At 37.9% G+C, this 24700-nt stretch overlaps 1 pseudogene; it reads right to left on the bottom strand.

The window, feature by feature from the left end:
• Positions 1–21094: 21094 nt before the first annotated feature.
• LOC121440540 lies at positions 21095–23040 on the bottom strand (annotated as a pseudogene).
• Between the last annotated feature and the right edge of the window lie 1660 nt (positions 23041–24700).

Below are 24700 nucleotides of genomic sequence, written 5' to 3'. Positions count from 1 at the left end.
TACACAACACATATATGTACATACACACACATATTGTGGTGCATGCACCACCTGGAATCATGATTAGGCAAGGGTCTGGGGATTAAAAAACACAGAGAGACATGGGTCACTCTTGAAGCAAGAATGCCAATTTTATTATGTTCCAAGTCAGTTTATATAGTGCTTTCCCAGATTAGTGCCATGCCCTAGCTCTCAGGATTTCCTACTGCAAGCCCACCCAAAACCACTTCCTTGTTATGAGGAACTCATGAGGGTTTCGTGCTCAGAGCAGTTGCAAGCATAGAAAAACAAGTTGCTTACTACAGCAGGCAAGAGGTCATAGAAAGTTCAGGGTATGAGGGTCTGCAGCCCCTATCAGCTCCCTCTTTTCTAAATAATTAGACCAGGCCTGTCTTAGGCTGCAGAAGCTCAAATTCACATCTTACCCATCATCAAGAACACTTGCTTCACGCTAGGTTCAAGTCTCTTGCCAACCCTAAGGTGGCTCCCTTAACTAAGAATTGTGCTCCCGTGCTCCCCTAACCAACCTTCCTTTATACCAATCATCCTGTTTCCCCAAGTTCCCCCCATCCTCCCCTTCTCCCTTTTCTCTCCCCATCTCCCCTTACCCCCATCCCCCCCCACCCCCAAGATCCCAATTTTCTCCCCGGCAATTTTGTCTACTTCCCATAGCCAAGAGGATAACTATATGTTTTTCCTTGGGTTCACCTTCTTACTTGAACCTAGAGTGGCTCCCAGGAGCCCAAGGCAATGTCCCCAGTTAGTTCCTTGGGCAGCTGAGGATAGGGAACCTGAAATGACACTATCCTATAGCAATACTGAAGAATATCTTGCATATCACCATAGAACCTTCATCTGGTGATGGATGGAGATAGAGACAGAGACCCACATTGGAGCACTGGACTGAGCTCCCAAGGTCCCAATGAGGAGCAAAAGGAGGGAGAACATGAGCAAGGAAGTCAGGACCAGGAGGGGTGCACCCACCCACTGAGACAGTGGGGCTGATCTATTGGGAGCTCACCAAGGCCACCTGGACTGGGACTGAAAAAGCATGGGAAAAAACCGGACTCTCTGAACATGGCAAACAATGAGGGCGGATGAGAAGCCAAGGACAATGGCACTGGGTTTTTGATTCTGGCTTTGTGGGAGCCTAGTCAGTTTGGATGTTCACCTTCCTAGATATGGACGGAGTTGGGAGGACCTTGGACTTACCACAGGGCAGGGAACCCTGACTGCTCTTTGGACTGGAGAGAGAGGGGGAGAGGAGTGGGGGGAGGGGGAGAAGGGTGGGAGGAGGGGGAGGGAAATGGGAGGCTGGAAACTTTTTTTTTCCTTTTCTCAATAAAAAAATAAATAAAAAGCAAGATGTGAAGGCCCTTGGGGCAATTTAAAAAAAAAAAAGAACACTTGTTTCAGCAGGCAAGGCCTCTGTCTTAGTTTGATTGTGACAGGCTCCTGTCCTACTTGTCTCTGGTTCACTGGCCTTCTCACAGCATGTTGACCTATACTGTGCTCAGAGAAATCACACTTACTTGGGCAAGCATTTGTTGTTTAGTGGCAAGATTAAATCACTGCTGCTGGTGATACCTGTTGTAGAGGTAGAGCAATAAAAACCCTCCAGCTACAAGAGTTCCTAGGGTAACAATACCAGTTCAGCTTTTCAGCAAGCCTAGGCCATAAAGAATGCCCTTAGAGAATCTATGGAAGTGAGAGAAACACAAGTCTCATTAATCTTCAACTGGCTAACAGTAGCACTAAGGTTCTTGACTGTCCTGGGCATAACACAAATATGATGGAAGGAAGGGGAGCAACTAAATATATGCAAATCTCATAAGAAATCTAACTGCTCTTATAAACGGGTGGTCTGGAGCTTAAGTTGAATAATCTCATTGGGGTCTCTAAAGCAGTGACAACCTGTCTGGCTGGGGAAGCTGTACTAGCTACAGCCACCATCTGGCTGATGGCAATTCTGACTGCTGCTGTGGAGACCACAATGGTGACAATAGTGACCACTACAGCCACAGTGATCCCAAGTCCTCATTGGGGATGGCTCAGTACTAGCTGATTTACTAGGGTAGGTAGCAAGCCTGGAAGAGAGACCACAGTGACAGTCTCATCTCATTCACCCAACAGCTGCTTAAATAACATGAAACTTGAGAGCGGTTAAGGGCAGAATCATTCAAGGTATTGTTAGTTAAAAGAAAGAAAAAAAGGCCCTGAAATACAGACATCTACACGAAAATCTTATATTTCCTCTGGTTTAACTGAAAGGTATCTTCAAAGATATTTGTGGCATTTCATCCTGCTGTGTCAATAAACAATGTAGAATCCTACACAGCCAAGGGTCCAAAATTTAGGCATGCACTAGGTTCACAGAGGTATCATTCCGTGAAGGTAGACACGATACCATATTGGACTGGATTCCGGAAATGAAATTTCTGAGAATCCTTGCTAGCATTCTTGTAAGATTGTCATGGCCCCCCCACCATAATGAATTATTCAAAATATATGGAATTTTGGTAATGTGCTCTAGCCAATAATGGGATACTACAAATTTATAAACCATCGCACCGGGCCAACACTTAATGGCTGGAGCCACACAAGAGGTGGCCTTGTGGGTATCATATATGGCATCCATACATTACAAAGAACTGAAGTATTGGTGCTATTAAGGGCAAAATCAGCTACAGAGGCATTGCTAAAAATAACACAAGAGGAAGGAAAATTTAGCAGAGATAAACCACTTGTTATCTGAAAACACAGACTGCCACATAGGTTCCATATACTAGTAACATTATTGCATTCCCAATTAATGAGAATGGCTGGCTATCCTGTAGCCCAATCAGTGGAAATGAAATCCGGCCATATTTGATATCCAGGCCCACCGGCATCAGCACCAGCGGATTCCTAACTGGGGCCGACTGTACCTGTTGGCCATGGCAGATGGTCAGGAGAACCATTCTTAAGTCATCCAAGCCATTGAGGAATACAAATGGGACTTCTTCCTTTATTCCTGCCTAGACAGGTCTCTGGAGGTTGGGACATTCAATCAATCTCAATTGGGAAAATGTGGCAATTAAAACAATCATTTAGGGAATTTGGACATAGTTCTCTCCAAACTGCTTCCTAATTTTTATTGGGAAAATTTTGGGGGTGTTCAAGGCAACCTTTCGGTGGGGTCTTGGTCCATAACAATTTATCTGTAAATCCTGGTCTCTGGCTCCCATCTTTGGAGGCCCTGCCCCTCTGTCTGTAAAACCTTGACCCCTCTCTGGAGGAGAGTCAAGGCAGCCCACCAAACCTTGATTCCCTCCCCCAAGGAGGGTCAAGGTAGCCTGCCAAATCTTGACCACTCCCCCAGTCTATTTAAACTGCTCCTGGAAAGTCCCTAACAGTCCATAACATATCCTTAGACTCAAACTTTAAAGTCAAGATACCTTTATGCTGGTTTATCTTAGCAGCTCATACAATAAAATATCTCTCTGAGTACATTCCATTTTCATGAGGTTTATTTTTCTGTACTTTTTTGTCTTTTTCTTCTCTCCCCCAAGAACATTTAGATTTTTTCTTTTAATCCCAGTACCCTGTGTTTTCAAAAGTATGTACAGTTCCTTTATGAGAACGAACTTGGAAGAATCTGCCCCCATCCTTACAATTAACTCTCTCACTTTTTCTTTACTACTTTCCTGCTGGCCAATCTTCCATAGGGCATCCCTCATAGTGTTCTTAGTTCCCAATCCTCACAGGGCCTCCATCTGTGGCACCTAAATAACCTGGAACCATGATCAGGAAAGGGTCTGGGGATTAAAAAGTACATAGAGACATGGGTCACTATTGAATCAAGAATGCCAGTTTTATATAGTGCTCTCCTTAACTAGTGGCCACACCCTAGCTCTCAGGATATTTTAGCTGCAAGACCACCAATAACCACTTCCTTATTATCCGTAACTCATGAGGGTTTTGTGCTCAAAGCAGCTGCAAGCACAGTAAAACACGTTTACTCCAGAAGGCAAGAGGTCATAGAAATTTCAGGTTCTGAGGGTCTGCAGCCACTAACAACATATATGCATATATATATATATATATATATATATATATATAATTTTGAGAAAGGAATAAAACAAGTTAATGCTAAAATCCAGGCATATTAAATCTGAACATCTTGAATATATATAAAACAACTTGTTGGCATATCATTGTCACAAACACTGGTACATTCTGTGACTATATGCTGATGTCAGACATGTACTTTGTCATAAACAATAACAAGAAGGAATTTTATTGTCGTTGTTTATTATTTGTTTTTTGTTTGCTTTTAGTAAATAAGAGAAGTAACTTAGCTTGGTCAAAAAATTCATGTTTCAAAATGATATTTTTCTCAATTTGCTTTTCTGTCATTAACTTTCACATCAAGTGAACTCTCTTCACATTCATTCTGGATAATTGTAGGCCACAGTTGTAAATATGTTCAAACACAAAGTGTTAAAGATTTCACCTACATAATCAGTGGTAAATGATAAATATAAAAGTGCATGTAATTTAAATCATAGATGTGTTCTTATTGTTCACTTTAAATCTCACAATTCATGGATTTTTATAATGACATAACGAATATCCCCTTTACCACCTTCCACCACAAAAGGTAAATTAAACTAACAGTACAATATTTGATGAAATAAAGGAAAGATGAATTCAATAATGAAATTCAAGTCTACAAGTGGGTATATTTGAACCATTTTTCTGTTTGCATTAGTTATTTCTAATTACCCCTATCTCATTTTGTCTAACATTGGTACTTTGCAGTCAAACCTGAAAAAGAAAACTTAGAATTACTATTTAAACAATATCCTGATAGCATAGATAAGCCTTTGAATTTGGACACTTTCCTACTTCAGAATAGAAGTCTCACTTTATTTGAAATTTAATTAAAACAGCTACTAAATGCATACTCCAGCTGACTGAATCCATCATGGGGTCTGATATTTGTAGATGTCAAATAGAAAAAAGGAATCCATGGATATTGAACAAAAGTGACATTTTTGAAAGCCATTTGAGACATACTAGTTTATTTCTGTGACAAATTTTCCCTTGATATCCAAGTTCTTAAATTTTGTAGAAACGTTGTCTTATGTAGGAACAGTTTTTTTTTAAATATCATTTTCTTGATTTTGAAACAAAAATTCCTGATATTATACACCTAGTTACTAAGCACTCAAGTTTGCAGTAATAAGCTTGGCCCAGATCTTAGCTTTGTTATTTTTGTTACCATGCCTTATCTATGTGCCCCTCCAAGGCAGGATGAGGCTTTTCTAGTTGATTTCTTGATTATCCATTTCGCAAGCAGTAATATTTCTTCTGTCTATCTAATTAATATAATGCAAAATGAAACAGATTTTTGTTGTTTTGAAAGTCCACGTATAATGACTTGACCACTTTTATGTAAGAACTTGTTTTAGTAATGGAATTGCAGAGGTTTCAGAAGAGTAAAAAATGTAGAATATTAAGAAGGACAAAAAATTTAAAGTATTTTTTATTATTTATATTTATCCTCTTAGGAGTCACTACTATAAACTAGATTATTTGAATACTTCCCCTCCAAAACAATATTTTAAGTACAAAACTGATATAATGTCCATATCCTCATCTACAGTCTTTTTGTTTCTTTTTAAGCTAATATGCATTATGATTCCTGGTTAACCATAGACTCACAGAGTATAGCTTTTAATATTTATATAACATTTTATCATATATTTTAGATTTATTATCCCATAAATATTTTTTAAATATAAAATTTCTTCAAATCATTCAATGTACCGAAAATTCTCTGATAAATATCCATTCAGAGAAACAATTCTTGTCTATTAACACAATTTTAGACAAAACTTTTAAATTTGATTTGCCTAGACCAATACATGTAAATAAGTTTACTCCTTTGTTCTCCAAGATTTATTAAAAATACATGCTCTTATTAGAAGAATTTGAGAGAATTGCTTGCCCAAGACATTTACCAATTTAAAATCATTCTGATAATTCAGTTAAATGAAATTATTATTATGATGTCCAACCTTGATTTTCTTGATTACTATGGAAGTTGTGTATGTCTTCATAGAAGGAGAAGTGGATGGGGGTGGGCTGGGGGTGCACGGGGGGTGGGTTAGAAGAGGGGTGGAAAGGAGAACTGTATTTGAAAATTAAAATGAAATTTAAATAAATAAACAAATTAAAAATAACAGTTCTTATGGGCTGTGACTTGGGACAACTAGGAAATATACAATGAGAAAACAGAACTTCTGAGAAACAAAGTTGCAGGAATTACCATGACAAAGAGAATGAGAAATCTGTCTATCAAAATACTTTAGCAGGAGTTTACTGATTTACACTCCTTCATTTCAACCTCATAGAAGGAATAACAACCAGAATTGTGAAGATCAAACACCAACAGTTGCACTTTGTGATCCTAAATTGATGAGTATTCACTATCACCTAGAATTCTTATACCTGTTCCACATTGCCAGGAGGTTCCAAAATATTTATGTAAGCCATCCATATGCCATGGATATGAGACATAATCATTCAAAGCCTTTCAGGGGGGGATGAACCTGAGAGAGCAATAGGTTTCAGGCATTGTATAGCCACAATGATTTTTTGATTCAGATCTGTCTATACCTGGCTCCCATACAACCCTGAGGACATATTTGTGATAATTTTCGACAAGATCTACTTCTTTCTATACTGTAATTTGAGACTTGACAAAAGTGAAAGAAGAGTGAGAAAATTAAGTTGGCTTGTAAGGGGAAATCTAGTAGTAATTAAAAACAATCAGACTGCCGGGCGGTGGTGGCGCACGCCTTTAATCCCAGCACTCGGGAGGCAGAGGCAGGCGGATCTCTGTGAGTTCGAGAACAGCCTGGTCTACGAGAGCTAGTTCCAGGACAGGCTCCAAAACCACAGAGAAACCCTGTCTCGAAAAACCAAAAAAAAAAAAAAAAATAAAAAAATAAAAAAAAAATAAATAAAAATAAAAACAATCAGACACCTTAGAAAGTCAGGGTAGCAAATCCACAGGTCTGTCTTATTCTAAAAACTTTTGTAAATTCACATCATCATATAGAGATTCATATAACAACAGAGCAGTTCAATGTAATTGCTTGGCTCAACCTAAGCCCAAATTCATGAATCTATGGGTTGAATCACGACAGAAATACAGAGAAAATTATGGATATATGGAGAGGTAAAAGAGGCCCTCACCGTAGAGTCAGGGTGAGGCCTTTGTCCACTGAAAACAACTTTCAGCATAGTTGACATTGGTTTCAGGCCTTGATCTTCTTCCTGCTGGAAACCTGCAATTTTATAGGCTTCTCTCCAGAAGCATCATTTTTTGTCAGTGGACATATCCTAACCTTTCTGTGCAAACCTAGTAGCAACTGGATTTCAGTTATCATATTGTAAAGCCAACCAAGACATCTTCAGAGTTCCCTTACTATCTTATTTATTAACAATGAGGGAGAAAGGGATTTGCTTTAGTAATGCTTTGAGAAATAACTTGAAAAGCACTAAAAGAGTATATGTGGGTAATAAAAACACAATTAAATATGGCACTCCTCTAACAGGTCCACACAGAAGCTTTAGAATAAGTCTTAATTTATTCTTTTAGGCCTCACTTTCTTTTAATCCATATGTTCAGTATTCTTGTAAAAAATTCTCTTAAGAACCCCAAATTCTATGTCTTACTAGGTTAACATGAAATATCTTTTCTGTACTAAAGCTAAATGTACTATTTTACCTCAGTTGTAGTTTTTCAGAGATCCTTTGCATGCTCCACACAGCACTGTGCAGCTATGCTTTTTCTATCCTTTCTTTGGCTGGTGCAAGTCATAAACATCCTTTCCACCCAGAGCAGCCAGCATTTGGTGATAAAGAGTATAGGCATAAATTTGTTCACACAATTTAGAAACATCATAGACAACATGGTTGGAATATGTTTTCAATTTGAAAAAATAAACAATATTGATCTTGAATTTTAATCTAAAGGTCAGTCTGAAGGGTTTCTTCATCTATAGACAGAGCAGTGTACTGAAGATACCAATGCTTCACACAGTTTCCTTCCTCCTGACACCATACTATGTCAATTACCATTGTTTTTTTAACCTATGTTTTACTTTATTTTCTTCAAATTACTTTTCAAACTCTAGTCATCCAAGCTTATGGTCCCAGGCTGATAAGATCAAACAATTTATCAATGTTTTAGAAGGAAAACAGTAATGGATACCACAAAACATGAAAAGAGAACTAAATAATTATTAATCAGTAAATGATTAATTTATTTTATTTTCTCTATTTGGTACTTCTAAAATACAGTTACTTGTCTTGAAATTGGATAGCTGTTGCCGGGCGATGGTGGCTCATGCCTTTAATCCCAGCTCTTGGGAGGCAGAGGCAGGCGGATCTCTGTGATTTCGAGACCAGCCTGGTCTACAGAGCTAGTTCCAGGACAGGCTCCAAAGCCACAGAGAAACTCTGTCTCAAAAAAACAAAACAAAAAAAAAAGAAAAAAGAAAAAAAAAAGAAATTGGATAGCTGTTATATTATGCAGTATATTACATATATGTCATAGAGAAAAATAAAGGTTTGATAATACATACATTGATGGATAAATGCATATTTTATGGAATCATGCAAAACTGATATTTAAAGCAGGGAAGCAAATATCTCATGTCCAAATGAGACAACAGAATCAAAATAAAGAAAGTAAAATATTATGAAAATTAGTTAAAACTTTATAAATTCTACAATTATATCTTAAAAGCAAAATAAAATGTCTTAGCTTTGTTTTCTGTTTCTGGTAAGACACTTTGACATAGCAACATGAGAGAGAGAGATGGGGGAAGGAGTTTTTTATTCCATGTATACTCTACCATTGCTGGGAATTAAGAGTAACAGCAATGTGAGACCACTGTATTTGGTCTCTTCTTATACAACCTAGAATCCCCAACCCAGGGTATGAGCTCTTCTACCCTTAAGACCAAATGTGATATTCCACATCAACAAATAGAATTAAGACAGTTCCTCCCAAATATTCTTGAAAGTTAAATTTAGCTAAATATTCTAAAGTCATTCATTGGACCATCCTAGCTGTCAAGTTAATAATGAATATTAACCATCATAGAGTATACAAATATAAAAAAGACCAGTTACTAGAGGCCAATAAAAGAACAATACTTCCACCCCACATACAGAGCCTTTGTGCTATCCATTGTAAATGTATTTCTTGTAAAAAAATTAAGCAATTAAATACACAATAATTATGCATTATCTAAGGCAAGAATTTGTGGTGATTTGTTGCAAAAGAAATAGAAATTAATATCATGCCAGCAACCAATAAGAATAACTTTGTAGCTCCAACAGGCTAATATAGCACATATCTGTAATTCCAAGACTCAGAAAAAACAAGTTAGGAATATCAGTGAACCAGGCAGTAATATCATTAATTTAAAAGTTGAAGCCCAATATAAAGAAATTGGTAGCCCAAATTATGGAACTTCAGCAAAATATTCTGGACTGGAAGACTACAGTCATGTTGCTGTTTTTTGTTTGTTTGTTTGTTTGTTTGTTTTTTAAGACAGGCTTTCTCCATAGCTTTTTGGTTCCTGACTGGAACTAGCTCTTCTAGACCAGGCTGGCCTTGAACTCACAGAGATCCATCTGCCTCTGCCTCTGCTGGGATTAAAGGCGTGCCTGGCTCATGTAGCTGTTTTAATTTCCCTCTCATATAGCTTCATTTCTGGGTTAAAAAGAAATTAAAAAAAAAACATTCAGATAAAAAAGTATTTTTTAATGTGGAAATAATGAGTATTAAATAGGGAAAATATATTTAATTTCAGTAAAAATTTAGAAAGACATTGAAGCTCAACTTTAGTATCATAATATTGGGGTGACCATTAAAAGGATCTAAATATGCATGTCTCTTTCAAAACAAAATGTGGAGTGTTATCTCTTACTGTATAATGGTCTACAAATTGCAACTGCCTCTCAAGTACTAGTCAATATATTTCTATAGCATTATTTAGTTAATCTTATGTCAATGCGTTTCTGAATATTTTAATATTTGTATTGTTTTATTGGTATTAATAAACACATACTTAGTAAAATATGTATTATTAGAATTGAGATGCATTAAGGTGTTTAAAATTCAATATATTTCCAACTAATATAGAACACAGATTATTGAAAATACATGTGAAATTTAATATTAGGTAAAAATTATTATAATGTTTTATAATGTACTTAAAAGATAAAAGAATTTACTCTCTTTATTTGCTTACAAACTTATACAAATGGCTGAGGTTAGAGACAGAAAAAGATAAACTATTATATAAAAAGAGATCATTTTGTAAAATTCTAATTTTAGAGTAAAAGTTACATTTTGTGATATTGCTTAGGAATTGCTTTAACTTTTACATATGCTGTGATGAATTATTATTGCAAGAATTTCAATGTCAATTAAGGCATAAATACATTAAATACAAAGTTAAAAGGTTTCATTATATATATACACATGTATGTATATATAATAAATATGTATATTGAATAAATACTATATATAAATATGTAAGGAAAACTATATGCAAAGTATTCTTTTTCAAGTTTCAACTTGATATCAATAGTCTTTATTTGAAGTTTCTTACTGGAATCAATCATTTCATGTCAGAACCATTAGTTTCAAACTTAAATTTACAAATTCTCTAGTCATTGGCCATAAATGAGAACATGCTTAACATTTTAATTCTCAGAGTATATACTTGTGTTTATTATTATTTTGTTTTTAAGTCACATGATTGCCACTGTGGAATCGGGTATTTTGTTAATGTGCATTTGCTGATGAAATGTGTTGTTGATGGTAGAATGTCTAGGGAAACATTATACTGCATTGATTGATTCAGTTATGATGGTGTAAGAATAAATCTTTCACAATAAGGAATATTTATTGTCTTGTCTGCAGAAGGAGAAACAACAGGAATAATAGCTCCAGAATCACTTTTGTGAGCATTCTGAAAGAGGGTAATATATTACCAAGTCTTAAAAGAAGCTGCCTATACCTCGTTTCTCTTTCTACTTATTATTTTCTACCTGAGAAAACATAATATTCCTATAGAAGAAGCCAATGTATTGTTAATAAATTAGAGCAGTACCCAGAATCATTTAAAGTATTAAGCAAACTATTAATTTTAATGGTGAAAATTTACTTTATCAAAACATATAGATACCAATAAGTATCAGAATACAAAATTAATTCTTTCCCTTAAACTTGAAAATAAATCACATATTTGGGCTTAATGTTTCATATACATTTTCAATGATGATTTCTTTCCACTTTATTTTCTTTTCTCTTAGTGTAATACCACTAATACCTAGGGAAAATGAGATATCACTAACTGGGAAATGAAAAATATTTAGGGGTTTAAAGGTCAGCTGAATCAGTATAGTGTTTACAGTTGAATCATGAGGTTATATGTCCAGTCCCCAGAACCCTCTTAAAAGTAGTGTATACTGCTGTGTACTTTTTTTTCCTTCTATAAAAACTAGCATTTTCTCACATAACATAACCTAATTACAGTTTCCCTTCCCTCTGCTTTTGTCAGGTCCTACCTTCCATCTCAATCACATCCCTTTCTGTATTTTATTAGGAAATAAGGGATAATAATAAAATACAACAAGATAAAACAAAAGGTAACCTGTTGAAATAGGACAAAACACAAACATCAGGAATAGAACCTAAGAAAAGGCAAAAACAAAACCCAAAACAAAACAAATATAGACAAAGACCCACTTGTTTGCACACTTAATTATCCTATAAAAGTACTAAACAATAAGCTGCAAATTGTACAAGGAACATTATATACACACATATATGTATGTATATATGTATGCGTATTCCAAAAACATTGTTGATTTCATTCTCTATGGCCACCTACTGCTGTGCATGTAGCTTATCCATAACAGTAGTTTGTTTCCCCAGATTCTCTTACAGAAAAATAGGCTTTCATTTCCAATTGGTTAGCAAACGGAGACAGTTTCTGGTTTAAGATTGGGACATATGTCCTCTTCTTTCAGCCCCAAGATCTAATCTGGCGCAGTACTATGTAGGTACTGTGTAGCTGCGCTCAGTCTCTAGGTGATTCGGAGGGCTTCGTTTTGTTAGTTTCTCCCATTTGCTCTGACTCTTACACTCTATCTCCTTTTCTTTTTTTAAATTTATTTTTCCATTCAAAAATTGATATTTCCTCCCCTCCTCACATTCCCCTCCTGCCCCCCCACTCACCCTCCTCCCTCTCCCTCCCTCCTTAAGAGAGGGCAGGGAACACTGTGCTGTGGGAAGTATAAGCTCCCCTCCACATCTAGGCCTAGGAAGCTTTGCACCCAAATAGACTAGGGTCCCAAAAAGCCAGTACATGCAGTAGAAACAAGTCCCAGTGCTTTTATCAATGGCTTCTCAGTCAGCCCCCATTTTCAGCCACATTCAGAGAGTCCGGTTTGATCTATCTCTTTTTCTAGAGAGTTTGTGGAGCCCTGAGGGGATGGAGTTGATGAAGACTTCCTAATTAGACTGAGTTTTCCAAAGTTATTCATTTTCTGCATACTATTGAATATCAAAGTATCTGGCAATGACAACAAGAACAAAACTGACATTGGACTATGGTCAGGATGTCAAGAACCATGAAAATATAATGAGGATAAAAATGATAATTCACAAAGACCAGTCCTGAAGCCAGAGCAAACAGCCTTTTCTTAAAATGTAAAAGAACTACTTAGAAATGTTGTTTTACTTTAATTTGGTTTTTCACTTGGGTTAGTCTATATTTTTAATATCCTTAATGTAGTTTCTCTTATTATATATTTAACTTTAAAATTATTATCTAATTAGCAAATCATTGAAAATTTAATGTATGAGTGTAGACAAGCACATTTGCTATTTTTTAAGAGTTTAAATCCAGTTTTTCTAAATATAATAGTCTTGGATTAATACCTATTAAATTTGGTGAGATGATTCCAAAGGGCTGGCATGGGTTATCTGCATGCCACTGTGAAGGTATTTCTAAAAAAGCTCTACTTTGTAGACTGAATAAAGGAGAGCCTCACTCGTATAGTCTTTCCAGGGCCATAAATGAACCAAAGATAAGTAAAAGCTAGGTTGGCTTTCTGTTTGATCTAGAAAACGTGCTCTTTTCTTTATGATGGAGCTTCTTGGTCTCAGTTCTTTAGATTAAATTGGGGTTCATTTCATGTGCTCTCCTTGTTCTTAGAATATGAAGGTTGGAATAGAACACTAGACATCATCAACTATACTCAGTCCCAAACCAAACAGGCAAATCAGCGAACTTCTGAGAAACCACAATTACATGACTCAATCTCTTATTATGAACAAGCCTTCTGTGAGTATTTCTGTATGCCATTATATAATATTTTCAGTATCACTGGGTCACATTCATGTTCTGTCATGGTTTAATTAATTTCTGGTATTTCTTATTCTTGTGGTTATATATTTGCATATTTTAAATTCCTTCAATTTTGTTGATTTTTATCAAGATCTATTTTGATATTAATGCTTTCTTGCAAAACAAAATATGTTTAATTTTAAAATGTAGGTCTCTATACAAACATTTCATATATTCCTGAGTATTTTTCTTTTCTTCACACACACACACACACACACACACACACACACACAAACACACACATACAAATACCATCCCAGAAAGAGAGAGAGTTGCTTTATTTTGTATTTTCTTTCTATGACTTTTACCTTGGTTTTTATTCTTTAAGAAGGTTATATACATATTTAAAGTGATTTCTTAAATTTTTCTACTTCAGTTTTCATTTACTTTCATTGTCTACCAGCTTTTTTTTTGGACATTTATGTTTTTCTTTTTTTTTTTACTTCCTTGAATGAAAATTTATGTTCTTACCTGTGAAAGATGAAAAACTGTAATACACAGTTTTCCACATTGTTTTTACTTATCTTCTTTCCTTATTTTAAATGTTTCATTTTTGCAGATTTTATATATGGACCTAGGATATTGTTTTATGTTTTTAATACTTTTGAAAGGGACCAGTTGACAAGTAGAAATATGAATAGGGAAATCATTATTTGCATTATTGTAAAACACCCTCCCATTCAATGTGTAAAATTTTTTACTTCAGGGAAACATTTTCTTTGCTTGTTTTTCTAATTGTCATCCAGAAGGCCAAAAGTTACACATTTGGATATCATATTCATAGCTCCTGCTTCCTGGCTTTGCTTTCCCTCAAAAATTCCTTCTCAGCTAGAAAACTCCTTCCTAGAACATAGAATTACCTGGTGGGAATTTTTGACACTCATCTCATCTCATACCAGACATTCTGTATTATTGAATGGTGTCTCTATAGGAACAGTTCCTCCATTTAGAGTAGCCTGTCTAAAGTCCTAGATCACCTACTCTAAATCAAAGCCTAGCTGGATATGCCTATCAGAAAGATGACACCTTCTATACAGGAAATCTGTATGCTTGAGGCCATCAGCCTTGCAATGTTTAAGTTTTCAGCAGGCTTCCCTGCTTCAGACATTACAATATTTGGCAGATGGACTTCAAGGTTACTACTTTATGGCTCCAGTAGTTTTCTTACTCTGTGACTTTCTCTTGGTGCTTTGCTTATTTATTATTTATTGTGGCATTCAGATAAATCAATGGGGTACAAAGTCCTTACTGGATCATTAACTGGAAATTATTCTAAATATATTCAAATTAAATACTATCCAAGCATGTCTAAACCTATAGAAAAATACTTTTGCCTCAATTTAACTAAAGATATACACACTAGAGAGAGGCTTCAGTCTGTACCCAGAGTACAATAATTAACTGTACTCTACCCTTAACGATGAGGCACAGCTCTTCTAAGAAAAAGAGTAAGTTGATAAAAGCCACTCTGAAAAGATCAGAAAATAATTAGTAGAAACATTTATATGCTAGCAACACCAAACTCATTAATTTCCCTACATCTGACTTACTAAAACAAATATGGCAATATTTAGGTGTTTTTCAATATCCAGGGAAATTCCAATACTCTTATGAATATAGGAATCTTTTGATAGATGCTGAAACCCTCTATGTAAATGTGATATGTTCTATACACATCCTTTGTCAATACATGCCATTACCTTTTGAATACTTGTAACATTAACATACAAAATATGCAATGCAAATAATTGTAATACTATGCCACTTAGAAAATGATGGCAAGTAAAACTATATTTTATTATTATTAGAATTGATATAACAGTAAAATTGGTATAAAGTTTAACATATGACACACAGATTTATATAAAACAATTGTAATCAGGTGAACAATGTCTTCCCATTCTGAAGTCAAATTTCCTCATTCTAACTGGTGTGATGGCTGCTCTGTTCTTTTATCATGATGCATTTGTTTGTCATGACTTTCATTAAAATGCCATGGTGTGTTATTTTCAACACTGAGATTAGTTTTTTATATAAATATTGCCGCCTTTGAGATTCTGCTAAGTTGTATTCACCATTAGTTTACTTACCTGTATGTTCATTAGAATCCCTTTGAAAATAATTGTCAGATGTTTCATTATCTATTCTGTCAATTGAACAACTTGTAAGTTGTGGCTTTTGGTTTGTTTTCTATTTCTTTTCATTTGTTGTTTTTTGAGATAGGGTTTCTCTGTGTAGCTTTGGTTGTCCTCAAACTTGTTCTGTAGGCCAGTTGGCCTCGAAGTAATAGAAATCCACCTGTCTCTGCTACCCTAGTGCCTTTTTAATATACATGAAGTTCTCTGTACATCTCAGATATGGTTTTGTATGAACATACAGTTTTCAATGTATATTCCTAGTTGTGTGATTAGTTGGCACAGGGTTTACTAATGTTTAAGTTTCTAAGACAGCCATTAAAATAGATGGGATTTTTGGAATTAAGGAGCAATAAAAGAAAAGTGCAGTTTTAGACAGTGGGACTTCTTTCAACTTGTACCTAGTTGTGCCTAGTCTGTGAGACCCTAATATTACACAATTTGGAAATTCTTCCTGTATTATCATTTGTTGTGCAAGTCTCAGTTGGGTACATTTCTCTAACAGCCATAGGAATTTGCCATTTGGAAAATAACAAAAAGTAGACAAGAAGAATTGTTCTAACCTTGTCATTTCACAAGTCTCAGTTTTTTTAGAAATTGGTCCTGACATGGTATCTCCAGAGACTGTCCATGCTTTGTGCTAACACTAATTCATCACACATGGTGGCAGAATCAGTGGTGCATACTGAGTAATTCTGAGACACACAGAATATTGAACCTTTATCTATGAGTCACCCTGGAATCTAGGTCCAGCGTGGCATGGTACTGAGAGTTATTTAGACTCACAAATAGGTAAAAAGCCACATTATGTACTCATCTGAGTGGTGCTTATAGGAACTAGTCAAGTAATTTTTTTCTTCAAAATTGATGCATTGAGTCAAATCTAGAAAATAAGTATGAGTACGCATTTGTCTTGATGCTAGTTTTGCTTACAGCAAAGGAAAAGAAGTATTTCCACCTAAAAAAAAGAGTTGTGTTACTAAACTTGTCTTTTGAATGTTATTGTAATGCTTACTAAAATGTAAGTTGGTAGACAATAAACATTTCCAGTCTATGGATTGCAGAAGAGACATAGGCTTGATACACATGCAGAGACTCAATTTAATTCTAGCAATTAATAATAGACATTAATTATTTTATCAGCTACAATTTTTTTATTTTTCTTATTTCTGCTGAAATGAAAGCAAGAAATCAAGTGAAAAAAATGCATGTAGTTTATGGAAGATCATGTTACTGTCTAATTGTAACAGAAGAATTCAAATCAAAAGAGAATATCACAGAGCAGGCTTCAAGCATTGATATTATATTATTTCTAATATCTATGTGTTTATAGGAAATGCCATACTCCAATCCAATCTCCAATGATTTGATAGCCTTTTGTAGGTCTTTCCACATTGGATTGAGTAGCAATGTGTGACTAACCGTTAAACTATTTTAGGTGAGAACTTGACTGTAATCAGGAGAATGTAGATAGCCTGTAACAGTATTTCTGTCATCTGTCATCAATGCAGGCACTTCCACCAAATTAACTGAGAGCTTAGTGAAGCAATACAATAAAGGAAATACGAATTTATTATTTCAATTATGGCGCAGTAGTAACTTTCTTCTTTGCTCCCATGTATCAGAACACCATGCTCCTTTTCTTCCAGCTTTGATCCTGAAGGAGAAACTACCTGTTTTATGGGCCTCCAACTTTGAACTAAGTACATCATGAGTTTCCCAGGTTTGATGACTCTGGACTGGAATTGAGAGATATCATGGTTTTGTTTGTTTTTCCAACTTGGATACAGTCTTTGATAAGTTTCCTGAATCTTTATAATTATCCAAATGACTTTCCCTTGCAAAACCACTTAGCTGTTTATGTAATCCTCTACCTTTCAATTACTTTTTATTGATTCTATATCTCTGGAAAATCCTGTCTTACCCACAGATACAATGTGGCAGTACTAAGGCTGTGTTATTACAAATTGGAATATAAGAGATATTCTAATCCCTGCCTTGTACTTTGTGACTAATGCTAAGGAGAGAGACCACTTGCCATCTTATAAAGTTATAAAATAAAGGAAGAGAATCTAAGCATTGAGGAAAAGACGTGTGTAATGAATTTGTCAATGTTTAGTTTAGGAACTTATCCTCCAACTACACTGAAGCCGTCAGAGACATGTGAATCCAGCTGAAACCTATTAGTAATTTCCTAAAAAAAAATCTGAAAAAGAAAATGTTCAACTGTTCAGCAAAAATATCACTGAAATCCTAGGAGTATGGAAGGTACTAACCAGCAGTGTGAGAGATGACAGGTGACTATCACTTTTAACTATGTAATTTTGGAATAGATTGTTAGCTGGCAAAATACAATAAATAAAGCCTTAAATTTAGTTTTCATTTGCTTAAGATAGTTTTGTTCACAGTAAATAAATATGTATTAAAATCTTGCTTGATTATCTCACATTCCTCTCAATTGCATATTATGTCAGTATTCTAACAGAAGGAAAAATGCCTTTTAAGGAAAATAACACAAGTCTAATAAAAGGTCATTCACTAATATAATTTACTTTTACATACTTAATTAATATTTAAAACCAACTTTTTATTTCTTAAAATTTGAAAGGATTTCTAAGCAAGCACTCAACATTACATTGTCTTGATAATAGGGCATGGAGTTCAAGTACGCCCCTCAGAGGGAACTGTAGCTGTTGCAGGCTTCTATCTGCTGCGTGTTGTGCCATCTCCATTTCCTGGAGGGCAGAGGGGGAAAAGACGTAGAGGCAATGACACAGACTTTGAAAGATTACAATGTAAAAGCTCTTTCTTATAAGAGGGTCCTGGAGGGGGTGGGTATGGGATTAGGGAAATTAAACTGCCACAGGAATGTTTCTGGTTGGTCCTTTTGAAACAGGCGGGCACTATTGGTGTGTTGTGATTGGCTAGGAATGTGCGTCATTAGTTACTGTGCTTTTGGTCCGCTGACTTGTTGTTTTGACTAATTTTGCTTATTCAATGTGAGTTTGCATGTGCATGCTTTTGCTTGCACTATTGCCCCGGCTTATTTCACCCTTTTTATTCTATTTTTATCAGGTGGCCTAGTGGGAGTTATGGATTTTTGGAGCCCCACCTTGGGAACCCCCCAACATTTTGGGCTGTGACTATCTTAGGTTGGCATGCCAGAGAGGCTCTTATCTGTCTTTGACTACCAGTCATCAATCAAAGGGTTGGGTTCCCGGAAGGTCCCAAGAAGTCAAAAGCAGTAGACTTTTAGGAGAGCTAGGGCTTTAAATGGCCTCCTGTTAATTTTAATTAGCCAAGCATGGACCACCTCCCTTGGAGTTATTGGTTCAGTCTCTTCCATCCATAGCCATTAATACCTGGAGTGTTGCCATGTTCACCCACTGTTGTTAGGATCTTAATTATAGGAGACACTTAAACAGAAATATTAGAGCCACCTCCACTCCTCCCATAAGGCACCATGCAACAAGTTCAGGTGGGTCTAGCAGGGATTTTATGTGATCCCATACTTGGCAAAACAAATGTTGTAAATGAATCAAATAGTTCAACTTGTGTTAAGCTGCATAGGTTATGATTAAATGTTTGCAGCTGGGCAAGGGTAAACCAGGTAAAATCTTGTGTAAGTTTTAAGGGGACAAATTAAATTGATGACAGAGGAGCCTAGTCTGTTCCGGCAAAGGCAAGGACATTGTCATAGTCATAATTATGTGGTCTACTCTGTGGTTGCCTATTGCTAGCATTTCTGGCAGCCCCATATGAGACATGGTGTGGGATAAGTGCCAGGGGTATCCTCTGGACTGTAATAAGTCTTGAATAGTTTGCATGGTTTTGGAGATGGAATACTTTTGGGACTTTGTTTTGCTAAAGATGGTATTTTGCATGCTTGTATGGCATAGCGGCTAACTGAGAAAATATTATGTGCTCTAATTGGAACATTTCCAATATCTGAAGGACTGGCAATAACTCTCCTAGTAGTACTGATCCAATATTTGATTGAGTATAGGCCATTTTTATAATTAACTCCCATTACTATTAACTCCAAATTAGTTTTACTCACATCTGTAAAGGCTGTAGTGGCCTGGGTATGGCATTTTTGATGGTGTGGAATAATTTTTTTACCTTTAATTTTAAAAGAGGGAGGGCAGAAAGTTGTCTGTCCTGAGGGAAGTGATTATCCAGAGTGCCTATACTGAACCTAGCAATCACTTTAAAACTAACTTTCTCTCTAAATGGTTTGTTGTTTCTCTGGCTTTTCTTATGACAATGTCTCTGCAGTCTTTATCTATAACTGCAACTACTGGGTAAGAGATTAAACCAAGTACCATGAGTGATTGCTGATCGTCCAGAGGGGCAGCTAATGGCTTATTTTCATAGACTGTCCCAGAAAGCTTGCTGAGCACATACAGAATGAGTACCAGAAACTCCCTGTTGCCACCGTGACTCTGGAAAAGGATCTAAAGGCATTCCACAATGCTCTCAAGCTATCTCACAAGACACCAAAATCTCTACTAAGGTTCCTTCTACTGTTGTTCAAGTAACTTCATCAGAGAGAATGACAATATTGAGTCAATCTGTCTTTTTAAATAACATATATTATGCTTATGAAATGGAAGAGATCTGCCAAGTGGATGAGAACAAGTTTACCTTAACCATTGAAAACCAAGGCACACCACTTACCTTCATGCACCAGAGTTGTGAAGCCATTGTCCAGTCTGTTATTTATATCAGGACCCGCTGGGAGCTTCTACACTCTCGTGTCTAATGATAGACCTTTGGCAATCAGGTCTTTGGATGAGCACTCGGACAATCTCTATGTAAGAGGCTAGACTGTCCACATCCCCAGCACGTATGATCACTTGGGGGGGGGGGGGGCGGCGGCAGATTTTTATCCTTGTCAAGTTTGGTTTGACCAAGATATTGATGGACGCCATAAGGGTGGAAATGGGACAGTTCTGTGTGTCAATATCACAGGCAGCCAAGACAAATTTATGAATATTCTCATTTCTAATAGGTGTGATGTCATCATGGGTGATGTTGTTGAGCCCTCCCAGGTTAGCTGTTTAATAAGGATATCCTTGGTAGGGCCAGATGGGATGCACTTTTTATAGCATTGGTGATACAGGGCAAAAATTCAGGAAATGGTTCTGCAGCCTGTTGAAGAAGATTGCAGGAATAGCCTACATTACCCTGGGGTATACAAAGTTTGGGGGCCTTGGAGGCTAGGTTAGACACTTGTTGGCAATAGTTGTTTAGTCCAATCATGGACTGTGAGATAGGACCAATGTATTGCCCATGGCCAGTAAGCATGTTGAGGATGACATTAAGTCCAAATTGTAAATTTGTAGGAGCTTGGTTCTCTGGTGCATCACCATAAGCAGATTACTATTGGAGAAAAACTGAGGGGTAAAGGACTGTCTTCATCATGGAATACTAATCATACTGAGTTTGAAGCTGCATGGCGCATTATCTGAGTACTTGCTCAAAATAGGAGGAATTTGGGTAGCATCAATCACTCTATCACACCCATGCATTTCTCCCAGCCTGAGCCAGGCCCTGCTGCCACTTTGAGGGCACATAACTGACAAGGACATCCCTGGAGCCTCCAGACCCCATGGGGATGGGATGTACCTAGAAGTAAGTATTCAAGCATATCGAAAATGTACTGGAATCACACATGTTGGGCCTAGCACTGACTCTTCTCATTCAGTGACAAAAGCATGTGCTTGGTCTTTCCCAGGAAGTTGAAAATGAGGACATATTTATCACGTCTTGTCTCACTGTGACATACCAGGAAGACACCATGGGAGCCAGTGCCTGCTTCTAACACTAACTTGGCAGCCTTGAGTTGAGAGAGCATGCCTTGGGACCAAGGATATTCTGAGAGTGACTGATCCCCCTCAGCACCCTCTGACTCCCCCTGGAACAAGAATGACCCTGTGGCTTCTTCTGGAGTATCCACACAAGGGTAGGGGGTTGAGAGGGTATGAATTGTCCCTGCTGGGACTCCCTCCTCAATGGAAATGCAAGGGGGAATTCCGGAGGAAGCAGTTCCATTGAGTCAAAGTGAGAGGCAGCAATGGGGGCAGAACTAGAGGAGACAGAAGCTGATGGCTGGTCGGAAAGGCACCCATAATCCTTCTGTGATAGGCATTTGTAAATCTCGCTGGGTCCCAACAGCAGATCCTGGCTGGGCAGACTCACTGAATGATTCAGTAAGGGCACCTCCAGGCTGTCTATTCTTTGCAAGGGAGGACGTCCCAGGGACCAGGGGAAGAGTAATGAGATGGGGGTTGATAGCAGGCCAGGGTCCTGGGCTTAGGCACTCCTGGATTTCAGACACCCAGGCCTTCACATGGAGTGCATCAGCTGTCTTCAGAATGTATTTTGAAGGGTCTTCTACCTTAACCACAAATGTGTTCTCCCTTTCAGGCTTCTCTAGGTCTATGTGTGCTAGTGGTATAGGAATGCTGAGCCGGGAATGGGATGCCTTGGGTGGTACAAAGAACAGCAAAGGACTTTCTCCTCCTCCTTCACTTTGGAGCAATAGGCAACACTTTTCCTCTGAGGCTACCCTCCTCCCTCTGAGGTCAGTCCAGTCACCCCTTCTCCATAACCCACTCCTGCTGGGTCAGGGACACCTTCTTCAGCCCACGTAAAACCGAGAATCTCTTCTCTCTGTACCATTCCTGCTCTGTCTTTCAAGGTTCCCCCTCCACTACTCAGTCTTGTCCTCTTAAAGCAGTGAGTCCATCTCTCCCCAGGGAATGTGCCATCACTAATCAATACCCTACCAACTGTACCAGCACCACCAGAGGAGTTGGAGTTGCTGTTTCCATCTAGGACTGGAGGGCCTGATGTGGTCTCCAGAGGTCCAGCTGGGGAGGGAGCATCAATGCCCACTCTCCACTGCAGGATGCTTCATACAAAGCCTCTGACTGACTAAGCCACAGAGTGGAGGGGAAAGCACTTCTTGAGCTTTGCATTTGGGTACAGTGTAGAGTAGGAAAAAAACTGAGGGAGGAAGGGGCCAACTATGTCCTCAGAAGACAGAGATGGTCCCAAAACCGTCAGGGGCCCGCCCACAATGTAGCTGTCAAGGGACAAAGTCATATGGTGGTGTAATCTCCACACCATGGTTCAATGGGGCCAAGGCAGTTGGGAAGAGTGAGCCAGAGGCTCAGCTTTGAGGTACTGCCAGAATAACTCAGCAAAACTGCCGGAAAATGGGCTTCTGTCCAGGTTCTGCGTATTGTGGGTGTGAGGCCTGGTAGAGGTGAAAAAGCGGGCAAGATCTAGGGCATCAGCGCTCGCATGGACTCCCAGATCTCTTGTCAACTTGAGGGAGGGAGTGGTGGCAGCGCTGGCAGAGAAGAGAAGACCCCATCATCCGGGAAATGGGTATCATTCATGATGGGTCTTAGGAGGAGGACAAGGTAAGCCTGTGAAGGGCCAACAAAGAAAGCAGCCAGAAGTCACCAGGTGCACGGCAACAACTGCATCTAGGTCGCCACGTTCGTTTCAAGGTCAAACTAGTGGATGAAGCCACCTTCTGAGGAGAATGCTCCCATCCCAGAAGGGAAAGCGGATATAGGCAAAAGCCTTTCTGTGAATTAAGAGACCGGCCACCACCCTGATGACACTTAACTGGATTAGTTGAGAAGAGAGACTAGACTAGGAAGTCCAACAGTCCCATGCTCCGAATAGTGCTCGGGACTTCCCATAAAGCAAGAGAGCCTTCAGACTATCCTGTGGGTTACTCGTGCAAAAAACATCAGTTGCATAAGGACAAGGATGGAAGGGAAAGTATTGTTTGCAGACCGAGTGCACTGCTTATGGTGAGGGACTTCCGCGTTTCCTTAGGCTGCGTCTCTGTCCTCACACAGTGTCTCTGGGTGAAAAGGACCAGTCTGAGGGTCCTTTATTGGTTCTGCCTCCCTAGGTGGTCGGCTCTTATGTGGAGGCACTGGGATAAACCGAGTCACGATGGAGAGTTCTTAACCAGGAGAACAAATAAAAGAAAATGTAGGGATATGGAAAAAAGCCCCAACTCATCAAGGGCTTAGAAAACGAAAATAGGGGTCAGCTCACCGAATACAGCCAAAGGGGGTGAATTCAAGGTGCCTGCGGAAAGCCGGGACGTACACAGTAGCGGGAGCAGCAAGTGAGAAAGAAAAATGCCCAAAACAGGGTAAGGAGGACCCAAAAAGCTAGAAAAGAAAAAAAAAAAGTCCATTCATACTGGGCACGAGTTGTAGTGGTTGCTGATGTCTATTGTGCAATTCCCATTTCTGGGGGTGGGGGAAGGGTGGATGGGGTGGCAAGTGGTGAGAAGACATGAGACATGGAGGCAATGAAGGTCCCTGAAAGATTCCTATGTAAAAGATCTTTATTGTAAAAGAGTTGAGGGTTTTATGGCATTAGGGAAATTAAGCTGCCAGTGGAACATTTTTGGTTGGTCCTTTTGAAACTGGCAGTCACTGCTGGTGTATTGTGATTGGAGTGGATGTCATTAGTTACTGTGCTTTTGGTCCCCTGGCAAATTGTTTTGGAAAATTTTGCTTATTCGCTGTGAGTTTGTATGTGCTTGCTTGTGCTTGCACTTGTGCCCTGCCTCAGGGCATGAAGATGTTGGAATTGTGTGTTATAGAAGCATATAAAGAAAGGCAAGGCTGGTTTCTGAATCCTAAATTGGATACTAGCATGTTCAGTTTCCCCCTGTGCTCCTTTGCATATTTAGTTGTCTTTCCAACAGGAATGCATGTGCACTGTTGCTTTTGATTTTTACTTCAGCATCTAAACTTAGATGCTGGGTCATCTCAACAGAGTGGGAATGTATCAAAGACTCTAGAAAACAGTAGATCGCATTAAAACAACAAAGAAATGAATAATGCACACAGTTTATTACAGAAAGACAAATATTTACTTTCTCTGACAGATTTCATTTCCTACTGGAAAGCTGTAAAGGTTTTTCATGATTTGCTGCCATGCAATAGCACTTACAAGGAAGAGAGCCACAAACTGCCTGTATGGACATCTCTTGGGCATAACTTGTGCTTTTCTTTCCTAATA

This window comes from Microtus oregoni, unplaced genomic scaffold (assembly GCF_018167655.1).
Source record: "Microtus oregoni isolate MIOR12 unplaced genomic scaffold, Mior012 000068F_ref0000429, whole genome shotgun sequence".
Lineage (NCBI taxonomy): Eukaryota > Metazoa > Chordata > Mammalia > Rodentia > Cricetidae > Microtus > Microtus oregoni.
The sequence above is the reverse complement of the archived record's forward strand: the minus strand, read 5'-3'. Positions and strand labels throughout refer to the sequence as shown.